This window comes from Macaca mulatta, chromosome 14 (assembly GCF_049350105.2).
Source record: "Macaca mulatta isolate MMU2019108-1 chromosome 14, T2T-MMU8v2.0, whole genome shotgun sequence".
Classification (NCBI taxonomy): Eukaryota; Metazoa; Chordata; class Mammalia; order Primates; family Cercopithecidae; genus Macaca; species Macaca mulatta.
Window position 1 is genome coordinate 84,040,451 of NC_133419.1, and position 16,138 is coordinate 84,056,588.

The 16,138-nt window shown below is 42.3% G+C and overlaps 1 protein-coding gene across 16 annotated transcripts in view; it reads right to left on the minus strand.

Annotated features, from left to right (window-relative positions):
* DLG2 (discs large MAGUK scaffold protein 2) overlaps window positions 1-16,138 on the minus strand; it is a 2,228,225-nt gene that overhangs the window by 47,866 nt on the left and 2,164,221 nt on the right. The gene's annotated exons all lie outside the window — the stretch shown is intronic.

A 16,138-nucleotide genomic window follows, 5' to 3' on the forward strand; every position in this document is an offset into this window, starting at 1 on the left:
TACTGTAGGATCCTCTGTCCCAGATAGTTACATCCATTTATTCATGTACCAAATACATTTTGAGCACATGAATAACCCAGGCACCGTGCTAGGAACTGGGACTACAATAAACTCTAAATAACCTCACAATTCAATGACAGAGATTTCTAGATTTCTAAGTTACTAAGGCAATGTGACAGTGCATGCAAAGTACTGAAGGGGCATGAGGAAGGCAGGATAAGTTCTGCTATGGAGGAGAGGATAGGCAAGCAAGGGGGCACATGTGAGCTTCATATTAAAGAATAGATCATTATTCACCAAGTAGAATAGGGAGTAAGATAGGGAGGTATTCTGCCAGCAAAAGGAATTAAGCAGAGCTCTTGACTTGTATCAGTCAGAATTCTCTGGAGGGACAGAACTAATAGGATATATATATACACACACACACACACACCCATATATATATAGAACTAATAGGATATATATGTACACACACACACACACACACACACACACACACACACACATATATATGGGAGTTTATTAACTCACAAGACCACAAGGTCTCACAATAGGCCATCTGCAAGCTGAGGAGCAAAGACAGCCAGTCCAAGTCCCAAAACTGAAGAACTTGGAGTCCGATGTTCAAGAGTAGGAAACATGCAGCGTGGGAGAAGGATGTGGTCTGGGAGGCTAGGCCAGTCTAGTCTTTTCACATTTTTCTACCTGCTTTATATTCTAGCCATGATGGCAGCTGATTAGATGGTGCCCACCTAGATTAAGGGTGGGTCTGCCTTTCCCAGCCCACTGATTCAAATGTGAATCTCCTTTGGCAACATCCTCACAGATACATCCAGGATCAATAGTTTGCATCCTTCCATCCAATCAAGTTGACACTCAGTATTAACCATCACAAGTCCACCCCTTGTCAACTTGAACCCATACACATCTCCTGAGATTATATATAATCTTCAAATAAAGACAGTAATAAGGTCATAATTACACCTAACATAATATAACTATTCTTTGTACAACTGGAAATGCACCAATCTCCAACCCAAATACTATTAAAGTTAACAATATTTCTATGCTGATATGAAGTCAATAAATCTTATGTCACATGATAAAGGAAAAAGGAAATAAAATGAAGATATTTTCTTGTACAAGTGCATACATGCACAAATATGTTTTTAACAAAAGGAGGAGGAAATCCTTATGACAATTACAGTCTTAGTTTCTGCAACTGCTCATGTAGTCATAGCTGGTATTGATGACTATCTTCTTTTACTACCCATTCAGTATTCCCTTTGCCTTCAGCAAGCACCTCAGCAGGTCGTGGTTTTTCTCCTGGTAGAGTGACCTAAACCTTCATTCCTGAAGGGCCTGGGCTATCCTTTCCTATATTGGGTTATTGTAGTTTCCCATTGACCTTAGTCACAGGGCATAGTAATACTAAGAGACACCCTAATGAATCTCCTGTATTCCATGCATATTTTTCCTTACCTCCATTATGGAGTAGTAGACTGATTTCATCTTGACAGCCAACACTGTAACTCTCTTTTTAGCCTGTTGACTTAAAAGTAGGAGGGGCCCAAAGTGTCCAGGTAGCAATCTTAACTTCCTGTTTAATGGAATTGTTGTTGTGTCTCCTGGTGGCAGCGTTCGTCCCTCTGGAGTTAAGACTACCCAGGCCAGCAGACTATCTAGGCCAGCAGAATGTAATGTTGTGGGAACAGGAAGCAAAAAATTTGCTAGTGGATCACTAGGGGTGATGGTGAGTGGTGCCATTTCCACTTCCACCCCTTGATTCCTGGACCCATGAATCCTGGCTATGGGAGAAACAGTATCATGTATTGGAAGCTGATTCAGAGCATACACGGCCTTCTGGAGAACTCTGCCCCAGCCCTGCAAAGTATTATCACCTAGCTGGAGTTGTAATTGTGACTTACAAAGCCATTTCACCATTCTGTCAATCCAGTTGCTTCAGGATGATGGGGAACATAGTAAGACCAGTGAATTCCATGAGCATGAGCCCACTGCTGCACTTCTTTAGCTGTAAAGTGAGTGCCTTGATCAGTGGCAATGCTGTGTGGGGTGTGCATACCAAAGTGTGTACAATGACAGTGGATAACGCATTTCGTGAATCCACAGATGGTAGTTTTGGCAGAAGCACTGCGTGCAGGATAGGCAAGCCCATATCCGGCGTAAATGTCTATTTCAGTGAGGACAAACCTCTGCCCTTTCTGTGATGGAAGAGGTGCAATATAATCAACCTGCCACCAGGTAGCTGGCTGATCACCCCGAGGAATGGTGCCATATTGAGGGCTCAGTGTTGGTCTCTGCTGCTGGCAAACTGTGCACTCAGCAGTGGCTGTAGCCAGGACAGCCCTGGTGAGTGGAAATCCATGTTGCTGAGCCCATGTGTAACCTACATCCCTGCCACCATGGCCACATTGTTCATGGGCCCATTGGGCAATGACAGGGGTGGCTGGGGAAAGAGGCTGAATGGTGTCCACAGAGCAGGTCATCCTATCCACTTGATGATTAAAATCCTCCTCTGCTGAGGTCACCCTTTGGTGAGCACTCACATGGGATACAAATATCTTCATGGTTTTTGACCTCTCAGAGAGGTCCATCCACATACCCCTTCTCCAGATTTCTTTGTCACCAATTTTCCAATCATGCTTCTTCCAAGAATGTTTCCTGACCATCCAGCCAAACAATTGGCTACAGCCCATGCATCAGTATATAATTGCACATCTGGCCATTTCTGCTTCCATGCAAAGTGCACAACCAGGTGCACTTTTCTAAGTTCTGCCCACTGGGAAGATTTCTCTTCATCGCTGTCTTTCAGGGATGTCCTAGAAAGGGGCTGTAGTGCTGCAGCGGTCCACTTTTGGATGGTGCCTGGATATCATGCAGAACAATCTGTGAACCAGGATCCAGTCTTCTCTTCCTCTGTCAACTGATCAAAGGGAACTCCCCATGAAGCCATCAGTGCAGGCTGGGGGAGAGGAGGAAGGGTGGCAGGAGTGGAGACCATGGACATTTGAGGCACTTCATCACGTAACTCACTTGTGCCTTCAGGACCGACTTGAGACCAATCACGTACCTACCACTTCCATTTGCTGCTGGAATGCTGCTGTGCAGGACCTGCTTTATGGCTAGATGGGTCAGGAAGTACCCAGTTCATGATAGGAGGTTCAGGTCACATAGCGACTTGATGACCCACAGTCAAATGTTCAGTTTCTACTAAAGCCCAGTAACAGGCCAAGAGCTGTCTCTCAAAAGGAGAATAGTTATCTTCAGAAGATGGCAGGGCCTTGCTCCAAAATCCTAGAGGCCTCCACTGTGATTCACCTATGTGGGCCTGCCAAAGGTTCCAAACAGCATCCCTATTTGCCACTGACACCTCAAGCACCATTGGATCTTCTGGGTCATATGGCCCAAGTGGTAGAGCATCTTGCACAGCAGCCTGGACCTATTGCAAAGCCTTCTCCTATTCTGGACCCCACTCTTTCAGATCACTCAATAAATGAGCCAGAGTAACACATCCAAATGAGGAATGTGTTGCCTCCAAAATCCAAATAGGCTCCCTAGGCATTGTGCCTCTTTCCTTGTTTTAGGAGGGGCCAAATGCAGCAACTTATCCTTCACCTTAGAAGGAATATCTTCACAGGTCCACCACGGGACTCCTAGAAATTTTACTGAAGTAGAAGTTCCCCTGAATTTTAGTCAGATTTATTTCCCATCCTCTGGCAGGCAAATGTCTCGCCAATAAGACCAGTGTATTTGCTACTTTTTGCTCACTGGATCCAATCAGCATAATGTCATCAATGTAATGGACCAGTGTGATATCTTATAGAAGCAAAAAGCAACCAAGTTCTCTCTGAATCAGAATATGACACAAAGCCGGAGAGTTGATATACCCCTGAGGTAGAATAGTAAAGGTATATTGCTGGCTTTGCCAGCTGAAGGCAAATTGCTTCTAGTGGGCCTTATGGAAAGGAATGGAGACGATATTTGCCAAGTCAATGGCTGCATACCAGGTACCAGGAGATGTGTTAATTTGTTCAAGCAATGAAACTACATCTGGTCCAGCAGCTGCAATTGGAGTCACCATTTGGTTAAGCTTATTTTAATCCACTGTCATTCTCCAAGATCCATCCACACATCTCCAAGATCCATCCATTCTGCACAGGCCAAATAAAAGATTTAAATGGGGATGTGGTGGGAATCACCACCCCTGCATCTTTTAAGTCCTTGATGGTGGCACTAATCTCCGTAATCCCTCCAGGGATGCGATATGTTTTTTATTTACTATTTTTCTCCATAGAGGCAACTCAAATGGCTTCCATTTGGCATTCCCACCATAATAGCCCTCACCCTACCAGTCAGGGAGCCAATGTGGGGATTCTGCCAGCTGCTAAGTATGTCTATGCCAATTATGCATTCTGGCACTGGGAAAATGACCACAGGATGAGTCCAGGGACTCACTGGACCCACTATAAGCCGAACCTGAGCTACAACTCCATTAATTACCTGACCTCCATAAGCCCCTACTTTAACTGGAGAACCACAATGCTGTTTTGGGTGCCCTGGAATCAATGTCAGCTCAGTCAGTGTCCAGTAGTCCTCAAAATGTCTGATCATTTTCCTTTCCCCAGTGCATGGTTACCCTGGTAAAAGCCTGGAGATCTTCTTGGGGAAGGATAGGAGAAAGATTCACTGAATAAACTGTGGGTAGTGTAGTGGGGTCCTTCCTCAAGGGGACCCAACCTTCCCTTCATTCAAAGGGTTCTGGGTCTGTCAACTGGCTGAAGTCTGGAAATTGATAGAGGGGCCATGATTCTCTGTTTTTATAATTCAAATTAGTCTTTTGTCCATTCGACCTAGAAGTTTTCTGCTTATGTAAATTGAGGGCCAGGCACAGTGGCTCACGCCTGTAATCCCAGCACTTTGGGAGGCTGAGGCGGGTGGATCACCTGAGTTCAGAAGTTTGAAACCAGCCTGGCCAGCCTGGCCAACATGGTGAAACCCCATCTCTAGTGAAAATACAAAAAATTAGTCGGGCATGGTGGTGGGTGCCTGTAACCCCAGCTACTCAGGAGGCTGAGAAAGGAGAATCACTTGAATGTGGGAGGCAGAGGTTGCAGTGAGCTGAGATTGTACCACTGTACTTCAGACTGGGCAACAAGAGCAAAACTGCATCTCAATAAATAAATACATAAATACAAACAAATAAAGTCAGAATGCAGAAGGTTTCCTATCAATTTCATTTCTAGGAACACTGTGATTAATTAGCCAATGACAGAGCTCTACACGAGTCAGACTATTCTGATTGCTGCTTTGCCTCTGCTGTCCATATGGTAGCTGCGCCCACCTTGCCTTTGACAGCTGAGTGCCGCCACTTGGCCCCGGACACCTTGGGATCCAATTATTTCCATTGTATTTAAATTTTATAGTTGAGTGACTGTGGTTCCCACTGTTGGATCTGACATACAGAGAAGAGTGATTACAGGGCTCTTCAAAGATGCAGGTGCTGCCCTCACAAATCTATTTCATAAGTCCTTAATCAAGTGTGTATTTTCTGGACTCTCCCAGCTTGGATGAGTAGGTCTAAAGTGACTAATCCACTCCACCATCCCAATCTCCCTAAGCCTTTGGATCCCTTTCACTACATTAAACCAAGGGAGATCAGGCATTTCCACCTTGCTCACAGTGGGCCATCTTTTAATCCATATTTCAGCTAACCAAGCAAATAAACTATTAGAGCCTTTTTTAAGTCCCTGAGCTGCAACATTAAATGCAGAGTCCCTACTTAGTGGGCCCAAATCAATACATTCAGCCTGACTCAGCTCTATGTTCCTTCCACCATTATCTCACACCCTTAATATCCATTCTCATACCTGTTCTCCAGATTTATGTTTATACTCAAAGCATTGATTTTTGAGTGTAGTGCACCTCCTCATGGGTCACACTCTCAACCTCACCTCTAGGGACCCACCAGAAGTTTAGTCTAGTTATAGGGTCTACAAGCAAACAGGGCTGTTGGGGGTGGCTCCTGAGGAGAATCAACGTTATCTTGCCTGGCAACTGCCTCAGGGGAGGCCATCACAGTTGCCTCAGGCAGCACAGGGTTTATCTCCTCACACAAAGTAGAAAGGCTGATGTCAGCATGGGTTAGGAGGGGATATTGACACTACTGGGGATGGGGAAGTTGTTTCTTCTGGCAAAAAAGGTTCATCAGAGTTTACAAATTTAGTGTCCTCAGCTTTATCAGGGTTCTCTCACATGTTTCTATTGTAAGTTGCAGGGTCCCATTGTTTTCCAATCAATGCCCTCACTTTAACCACAGACACCCGGCGAGACTGTGCATGCATCTTTCATTGCAGGTCAGCCACTCGCATGGCAAGAGCTTGGGCCTGTTTTTCCACAATTTCAGCTTTCTTCATGGGAGATGAGACTCTCACTTGGAGCAATCTTAGCAGATCTGAGGCTCAGTATCTCCTTCTGAAGCTGGGAGTTAGAATCCCTAAGTTCATCCTTTTCTTTCATCACTTCATCTACTGAACTTAGGAGCAACCAACCAGCTTCATTATGTTCCCTGGTTCTCCACATATGGTCAAAGGTATTATGTATAGAGTCTCTAAACTCCTTGCCTCTCATGAGTGGTGAATCAGGAATGTCAAATGCATTTATTTTGCATAACTCTTTAAACAGTTCATACCAAGGACTATTAAACAGTTCATGCCAAGGACTATCAGCATTCTCCATACTACTAGAAGTAGAGTCCTTAGCATTTTTGGGTCTAATCATACTAAGCAGCAACTCCAGAAAGTCCAAAACCAATGAAAGAACTCCATCCTTAATATTCTGCTCCTCTAAAATCACTCCTAGTACCAAAATCTGTATTAGTCAGGGTTCTGTAGAGGGACAGAACTAATAGGATATATATGTGTGTGTGTGCGTGTGTGTGTGCATGTGTGTGTATATATATATGTATATATCCTATATATATATATTTCTATAATCCCTCCAGGGATGTTATATTATTTATATTTATATTTATATATAATATATATAGGAGTTTATCAAGTATTAACTCACAAGATCACAAGGTCCCACAAAAGGCCATCTGCAAACTGAGGAACAAAGACAGCCAATCCGAGTCCCAAAACTAAAGAACATGGAGTGAAATGTTCGAGGGCAGAAAGCATCCAGCAGGGGAGAAAGATGTAGGCTGGGAGGCTAGGCCACTCTAGTCTTTTCACATTTTTCTGCTTGCTTTATATACTAGCCATGCTGGCAGTTGATTAAATGGTATCCACCCAGATTAAGGGTAGGTCTTTCTTTCCCAGCACACTGACTCAAATGCTAATCTTTTTTGGCAACGTCCTCACAGACACATCCAGGATCAATACTTTGCATCCTTCCATCCAATCAAGTTGATGCTCAGTATTAACCATCGCAACTGTTCTTTGGTAACTCAAATTGTGTCTTTTTCCCAGTTAGAATATACATTCTTTTTTTTTTTTTTTTTGAGATAGAGTCTCACTCTGTCGCCCAGGCTGGAGAGCAGTGGTGCGATCTAGGCTCACTGCAAACTCCGCCTCCTGGGTTCACACCATTCTTCTACCTCAGCCTCCTGAATAGCTGGGACTACAGGTGCCCACCACCATGCCCGGCCAAATTTTTTTTTTTTTTTTTAAGTAGATAGATATGGAGTTTCACCATGTTAGCCAGGATGGTCTCGATCTGCTGACCTCGTGATCCACCTGCCTTGGCCTCCCAAAGTGCTGGGATTACAGGCGTGAGCCACTGTGCCCAGCCAGAATATACATTCTTAATAATAATAATAGCAACTAATACTTATTGAGCTCTCTTCTGTGCCATTATCAGTACATACCTTCTTAAACTTTTTGCACTGATTATCTCATGGAATCCTCCCTACAATACTATGACATATACACACACAGGCAAACACATACATACAAACACAACACAAATACTTCTTTCTATATAAATCTACAATACAAATGAGAAAACTGAGGCTTAGAGAGATAACATAATTTTGCCTAGCTGGCAAATGGCAGGACTGGGATTCAAACTCAGCTGTCTTAGACTCCAAAGACCAAACTTCACTACTATTTTGTTTTCAGTTTGGATTCTTCCAGGGCTTAGCAGATGCTGAGTACACAGTAGTTGCCTAAGCAATGTTAGCTGAGGGAAGAATTGGTTAATAGCTGGTTGTCTCTAGTAGGGGAACAGATGCTGTGACCTATTACAGGCAGGAAGGGAGAGGTCAATGACTATTTCATAATATAGTTTGTTCAAATGTAGTCATGTGATGTTACAGGGTGAGGCCAGTGTGATTATGTGCTCCCAGGCATTTGTTAAGTGAGGAAAGTGCACAAGGCAGGGACAAGAGCCCAATCCTGGGGTCAGACAGGGCCAGGTACACTGCTTCTCTATTAGACACATTTTCTTTTTGAGAGTCCTTGCTAATAAGTTTAATTCAAATCACTGGCCGTCTGACCTTAGACTAGTTATTTAACTTTTTTAGGATTCATTTTCTTCATCTGCATCGTGAATTTAATAATAATGCCTACTTCACATTGTCATCACCACTTGTAATGAGGCTCAGTGGTAACTTGTTCAAGGTCACAAATCTAGAACAGGAAAGTCCTAACTGGAACCCAAATCTCTCCACCTACGGAGCATATTTTCCTTCCTCTATCACAAATTACTTTCAGAAATGCAGTAGCTACACGCCTACTTCAGAAGGCAAAATTCACAGTGCTTTTCCCTTTTTGACTACTCCTCATGGTACTCCACGGTACTCCATCTCTCAGACGTATGGTACCCCATCTCTTATGGTACTCCATCTTTCAAGCCATTTCTTTTGTCTAAGTCAAATTAACCTTGCTCACATTTCAAGACTGAATCAAGAAATATACCTTGTGAGTTAGTGTATGTTGTAAGTAATGGGTTATAGACAAAGAACATCCAGGTTGAATAGATTTATTTGGAACAGTTTCTATTTTTGATACAACTCCCCCTTAATATACTGTTAAAAACTCACAAGGTATATTAGAGATGTCTTGGGAGAAAGTGCAAGCTGAAAGGGCTGAGAGATGTGAGATCTGGGCGTAAGTTTTGGTGCATCTCTTCATTCATCAATTATTTCTTGAGCGTGTAGTTTGGAGGCTCACACTAGGGGCTGGAATACAGCTGTGAACTAACACAGACAAGATACTTTGCTTATGGGGCTTAATGTCTAGTGAAGGCCAATAGGCAAATATTTAAGCTATAAATATGGTGCAAATCACAGGCAAGATTCCTGGCCCTGGCCTGGGTCCTCCTTATCTACGTGAGCTTAGGAAAGTCACTTTTGCTCCCTGAACATCAGCTTCCTCTTCTGTCCATCAGGGAGTTAAGTGAGATGACCCTCATGGTTCTTTACAGCATTCAGATTCTACACTAGGAAGATGTTCTTTCTTTCTACTTCTCCTCATTCCTTCCCCCACTCCCTCCTTCAGATAGGAGAGGTATTCAGCTTTACCCTCTTGGCTGATGACTCAGTTTCAGGAGCTGACAGTGTGCTCTTTATCCCCCACCATCTGATGTCACTCCAGACTCAGAGCATAAGAGGTCACTTGCAGCATTCATGTCCGAGGAGTGATTAAGGGCAAACCAATAAATCAAGTGTAATCATAAACAGAATTCATTATAATGTTGTGACTGATTGAATAATTCTCACTTCCTGCTTCAATGAAAGGAGGGGGAACTTGCAAATAGAGGCAAATCCATTACAGCTGAGACTCCCAGCCTCATTTTAGCAGGATGCGTCACGAGGATTAGGACTCTCACTAGGGAGTTTGGTCATGCAGCAGGAGAGTGGAGGGGTGGGATGAGAACACAGGCCCCTTGTTTTGTGTCTCAGGCTCTTCGGTATAGCCCTCACCGTGTCTTCCATCTAAACATTTCCCTGAGGTACCTTTCAGATGCTAAATGCAAGTGGATTGTGTTTTCTGTGACAAGCAGGGCCAGTCAGAGGAGTGAATCACATTTATAATGTGAGAGCATGTGAGTGGCTCAAAGGTTTCTGAACCATACATTTTTTTTGGAAGAGAAAAATCAAACATTGCTTGCTAAATGTGGAATACTAGCTGATAAAAGTATATATCCCCACTTGGCTGGGATTTAAATTCCTCTAAGATTTTAGAGATAGAAGCCATGAAGATACATAAACACACTTCAAGGAAATAAACACCTCAAACTGCCCCCCAATACTACGTTTTGAGAAAAAAAAACCCTCTCTGTCTTCCTCTCACTTGCTCAAACACACACACACACACACACACACACACACACACACACACACACTCTCTCTCTCTCTCTCTCTCTCTCTTTCCTATCCATGCTGACTTCACAGCCCAGCAGGTTCATTCTTATTTCTGACTAAACACTAGTGATCACTGGATGAGTCTCTTACTGTAAACCAATCGTCACTTTAAAGCCAGAGAGAACATGCTATTGTTTTCCTTCAATGCTTCTTCTGCCTGGGGAGGAATTTTTGCACCTTGATTGGACATGCCATTCACATAACAATTGCATTCCACTTACGAGTAAATGCACTTGCAGTGCTTAGCACAGTGCCTGGAAAATTGTGTCTAATAAATGACATTTTTACTCTCTACTCATTCTCAAGTCTCATGTCAGTGGAGCTCATCCTAGCAGAAGATAGTTTATTTGACAGCAGTATCCACGATGTGAAGATTTCAGAGAAATGGGGCGCTGTTACCTCCATCATAGGCTATTATAGTGTTAAATGGAACCAGGCATGAAAGGGGTTAGCATGGTAAATGTTTAATAAATGATAAGTATTTTTATTATTATTAGATAAGCAATGATTGTTTTTGCCAAATATTACACTCAGCCCTCCAGTAGCAAAAAGTACCTGTATAAATTAGAAAAAGCTTCCCCCTCTGGGAAGAGGGAATGTAAAAGAAGTACACTTTTTTTTTTTTTTTTTTAAAGAGCCAGGGTCTCATTATGTTGCCCAGGCTAGACTCAAACTCCTGGTCTCAAGCAATTCTCTCACCTCAGCCTCCCAAGTAGCTGGGACTACAGGCAAGAGCCATTGCACCTGGCTTAAAAACTTACCATTTCTTATGCTGCCTCTTGTTGAATGGGATGTGTTGCTGAGTCTTATTTCCCTACGTATGTCCCTTATGCAGCCACATGGCTATAGTAAACATAGGTAACACAAAGGGAAGAGCTCACAGTGTGCAATAATTGTTATGATGGAAATTTGTACAACAGGTTGTGAGGGCACCATGGAGGGAGCCAGGGGAAGCTGGCTGGGGCAGCTGGAGACAGCTCAGAGGCATCATTTTAGCTGGGAATTAAAGAATGAGTAGGAGTTTGTCAGGTAGAGAACTAGCAAAGCACAGTTCAGGCAGAGGAAAGGCCTGCCCAATGGGAAGGTGCAAAGCCACCCCTTCTGCCCTCTTCTCTCCCCCAATCCTGTGTGACTGAGCAACGGTAAGAAGCTGCACTGATGAAGAGAAGGATTTGGCGAGGGCTGGAGCTCAGAGAAATGGTGGGAAAGACGTTTGAGAGGCAGTTCTGGCTTGGAGTGTGGGGAGCACCTTAGTTACATACAGTAATTCTAAATATCTACTCCTGTTCAAGAAATAAGCAATAAACGAGTAATACAAATTTTTCTATAGAAATCGCATGTGCAGTTCAGAAACCATTCTTTAATAATTTAACCAGCAACTTTAAGTATCTGAATTATAAATCCCAAAGAAGCAGAGCTGCACAGTTGACAAAATCTACCTGTCAAAGTCTTAGGCATATGTGTGTGTGTGTGTGTGTGTGTGCGTGTGTGTGTGTGTGTATTTGTACTTACTATGATGTGAGATGAAATTAAAAATGGTAAAAATGAGAATTAAAGATAAATAAAAAAAAGAAGCTTGTTTCTGGGGTTTCTGAGCTCATAGATTTAAAATAGCAAATTCAATGTGGGAGGGGGCTGGACTGAGGGGTCGCTCCAGGCAGCTATCTGCTGACAGTTCCAAGAGAGTACAGCTGAGCACTGTGCAACTAGGCAAGAAAACCCCTCAAGTGTGGGGTCAGGAACTTAAACACAGTGCAGAGAGAGCAGCCACACAGGATGTCTGTAGTATAACTGAGGTCCATAATTATTCATTCAATGACTCCAAGGTGCCAGTCTCAGCTCTAGGGGCTGGGTAAATGGTATGGAGTAAGACCCAGAAGGGGCCTTTGCAGTGGTTCTGCACTGGGGTGTACTTTAGAGAAACAGTGGTGAGAGAACTGAGTCTTCCCTAGCACTCAGCAGGTGCAACTCCAAAATTTCCACACAGCAACCACAACCATGATTACGTTGTGGAAGAAGATTTAGTTTTACTAAAGTATCACTAATCACACTAACGCTGTAATTTTGAATTTTGTTGTTACAATATACTAATGTTACATATATGGTGTTTAATTTGTAAATTTATTTGAACACGATAGATGATATAAGAGCTATAAGGTATTTGCCCCTAATTTTGTGTTTTTTATGTATTTAGGTAACATCATCATAAAAAGATTTAGTCAACACTTGGGGTCGGGGCGCCCAGAAATATTATTTTCTTTAAAAGGGGACCCTATGTTCTTCACCTCATGGGATTCTTGTGAAGATTTAATGAGAAAAATCCTTATATTCAGCAAAAACACCTGGCTTATATGTAATCTTCAAAAAACATCAGTTGTATTATTATCACATTTAAAAAATACTAATCGAAGTCAATTCTTTATTTGCCAAATGTGAGCTTTGCCTATTACTGAGACGGGGATAAACACAGAAGTTCAGGCAGCTCATGGGATGAGCTGGGTCGTGGGGAGCTTTTACCTGCAACAAAGCAATCATTCCGTTCATTAGCAATCGTAGATTCATATGTGTCTTTTTCTGACTGTCATTTGGGGTTAGACTCCACTTCACCTAGAGCCAGCAGACTTGGGAGGTGTTCACAGAATCCTTCTGCATGAATAAGGAGTGACCAGGTTTGTCATTCACATTGACCTCCTGCCCCAAATTCATTATGGTATTAATTCTTTGGGCAGGTGAGCACAAGTCAATTATAGAGCGAAATGGTGGCTTCTTGGGGTCTTCCAGGAAAACCCACCACAACAAGAGTGCTCAAACAGGAAGTGTTAATAAAATCTTTACAAATGTTCATGAAGTTGTCAAAACATAAAAGGCAAATGGCATATCTGCAAACTTTTTACTTCTTTTCAAGTGAGATAGGCTTTCACTTATACTGACAAGTGCTTGCAATAAATTTGAGACAGCCATTGGAAAAGTTCTCACTTTGTAGTTGTGTCACTCAAATTTCTCAGAACTCTGTGAATGAATGGAAACTGCATTACGGTGATCACGACTAACAAATAAAAGATGTTTCTCATAGCTTCCCCATTGTTGCCTATGTATACCAATAGCCCTGGAGTATGGAAATTATTTTTCTCTTTTTCTCTTATAGGGACTTCAAGTGCACAGAAAGGGACAAATCATAATCCTTAGTCATGATATACCTTTCATTGTTTCATGCTTTCACATTAGGTGGCAGATTCATGGGGCTTACTGTGTTGTCTTAGATAGAAAGATAGCTAGCTAGGTAGGTAGGAGGATAGACCGATAGATAGGTAGGTAGGTAGGTAGGTAGGTAGGTAGGTAGGTAGATAGACAGACAGGTAGGTAGGTAGGTAGATAGATAGATAGATAGATAGATAGATAGATAGATAGATAGATGGATAGAGTGGGCTACTCATGGATGTTTTTCTTGAGAAGTACAATTTTGATTTGACTCAATAGCCTTCATGCTATGACTCTGGTGTAGCTCGCCTCTTAATGAGGTAGGTTTATTCCTCTTACATGACCCACTTTACAGAGGAGCAGTTGGTCTGTCTCAGATGACACGGCCAGTGGCATAGCTGGGATGGCAGTACTAAGTTTGTTGACTGCCTAAGAAGAAGGGATCATATATCGAGAGTGCCAACTTCAAAGGAAATCCAAATCTTTTCCAGACCATTTAATGTTTGCCAAGAGCAAGGGCAAAGGCTCAGGTGTCCTTGTTTTCCCCCAGGCCCTAGTACAGTGCTGGACATGAAAGATGTCTTGTAAACCTTCACAAATTAAACGAAACTGTATACTAAATAAATATTCATGGGCCTCCAAAGAACAGTGTCTGGCTGTGTGACTGCAGAGAGGTCACTTATTTCCTCTGACCCTGCCTTTTTATTTGTCAAATGGATAAGGTACGAAAGTGCTCTGCAAATACAAGGACTTATTTTCCAGTATCCACAAAGAATTTTAGTCCTTGGGGAGAAGTGGATTTATCAGAGCCAGTTTTCTGGTTTTAACCTGGCAATCAATCTAAAATTAGTTTCAATTTTAAGAAGTTTATTTTGGTGACAATTTTATTTATTCTGACCTGGGTTGGTTTTCAGTTTAATTTGGTGGTTATTTCAGTATCATGCATAAACTGCCATTGATTTCTGATAACACATAGCAGTTACTTAATGCTACAGACTTGATTTGCCAGGTAAGGCAAATGTATTGGGGTGAGGTGTTGGGGAGATGCCTGCTAGAGGATAGATCTGACAGCATACATACAATTTTAATTTCTAGTCTGGGCTCTGCCAAGTTTATTCTCCTTTCCACCATCCTCCTAGTGGGCAATTACTTTGCACCATTTGTCTTTTATCCCTTCTCTACCAACTGGTAACTCATTCCGTTCAGGGTCCCCCACATGTTCATGAATGACATTTTTAACAGTCTCCCCTACATGCCATTGCCATCTGTGGGCTCCCTTCAATTCCTAGGATGTAGCCTCTATGATTTCTCCCCTGAGTCATCCCAACGTCCTCCCCTAGGTGTCTCCCTACTCCAGTCACTCCCAAGTCCCCACCATTCATCCTCCCAGCAAGAGTCAACCTCTTTATTCACAAACACAGCCTGTCACTCCTCCATCCAATAACCTTGAAGGGCTGCCCAGGACCCAAAGAATAGCCTCTTCAAAAATTTTAAAGGAATACTTAATGCCCTCTGTTAATGGGCCTCAAACTATGCTTACAACCTTACCGCTGCCCCACTGTGTGCACCCATTGAATGGAATACTCGCTGGTCTCACCAGATACCCTCTCTATTCGCTTACTTTTGCTCCTGCTGTTTTCTAAGTGTTAAAGTGCACTTACTCCTCAGAGACTTAGCTAAAATGCTACCTTTTCTTGGAACCCTTTCTTAATTGCTCTCACATGGTAGGCTCTTCCTCCTATTTGAATACCCCTTAAGACTCATTCATGTTTTGCTAAATTTTTTTGCCTTATGCTATAGCTGTGTGTATATGTATGTGTGTGGTGTGTACCAAAAAGAAAGTCTTGGGATGGCAGAGGTGGGGTCTTATTCATCTGTGTCTCTACCCAGTGGCCAGAGCAGTATCCAGTGCATACAGGAAACTCAAAACCTATTTATTGAAATAAAAGTAACACTCAGATCAAGAGAACCTTCCTCTAAAGGCAACAATAAATTATTCAGTTCTGCATTCACAAGCTATAGCAAAAAAAAAAAAAAAAAAAAAAAAAAGTGAGCTGCACCTTCTAATTTACATGATTTTTCTCCTAATATACCACGTTCTTTATTCTCACATTATTTAATTCAATACTTATTGGTTGAGTGCCATGAACTATTTTAGTCCCTACATAAGTCAATAGTCCTGGCCTTCAAGGAACTTGCTATCTATTTTCCAGAGTTTATTATTATAGTTGAAAAATCACATTTCAGAAAGAGAAGCTATTTGCTCCAGGTCATATAGTCAGAAAAGTTAAGAATAGGATAGTCTGATTTTAGAGCCCCCCCCGCCTTTTTAAATCAAAACGTAAGGTAATTAGGTATTTTTATAAATATTAAGAACATATTGGAAGCTGTTGCTGAAACTCTTTTCAGACATTACATGAGCTATTATTTTTTAAATAAAACCTTTTTACCCACATGTAAACACAGTGTATAGTTAAGAGGCAAGATATACTATTTTTACTTGCTAAGAGTCTGGCTATAATTACCATAGTGAGGAAGTCAGATGACTGGACA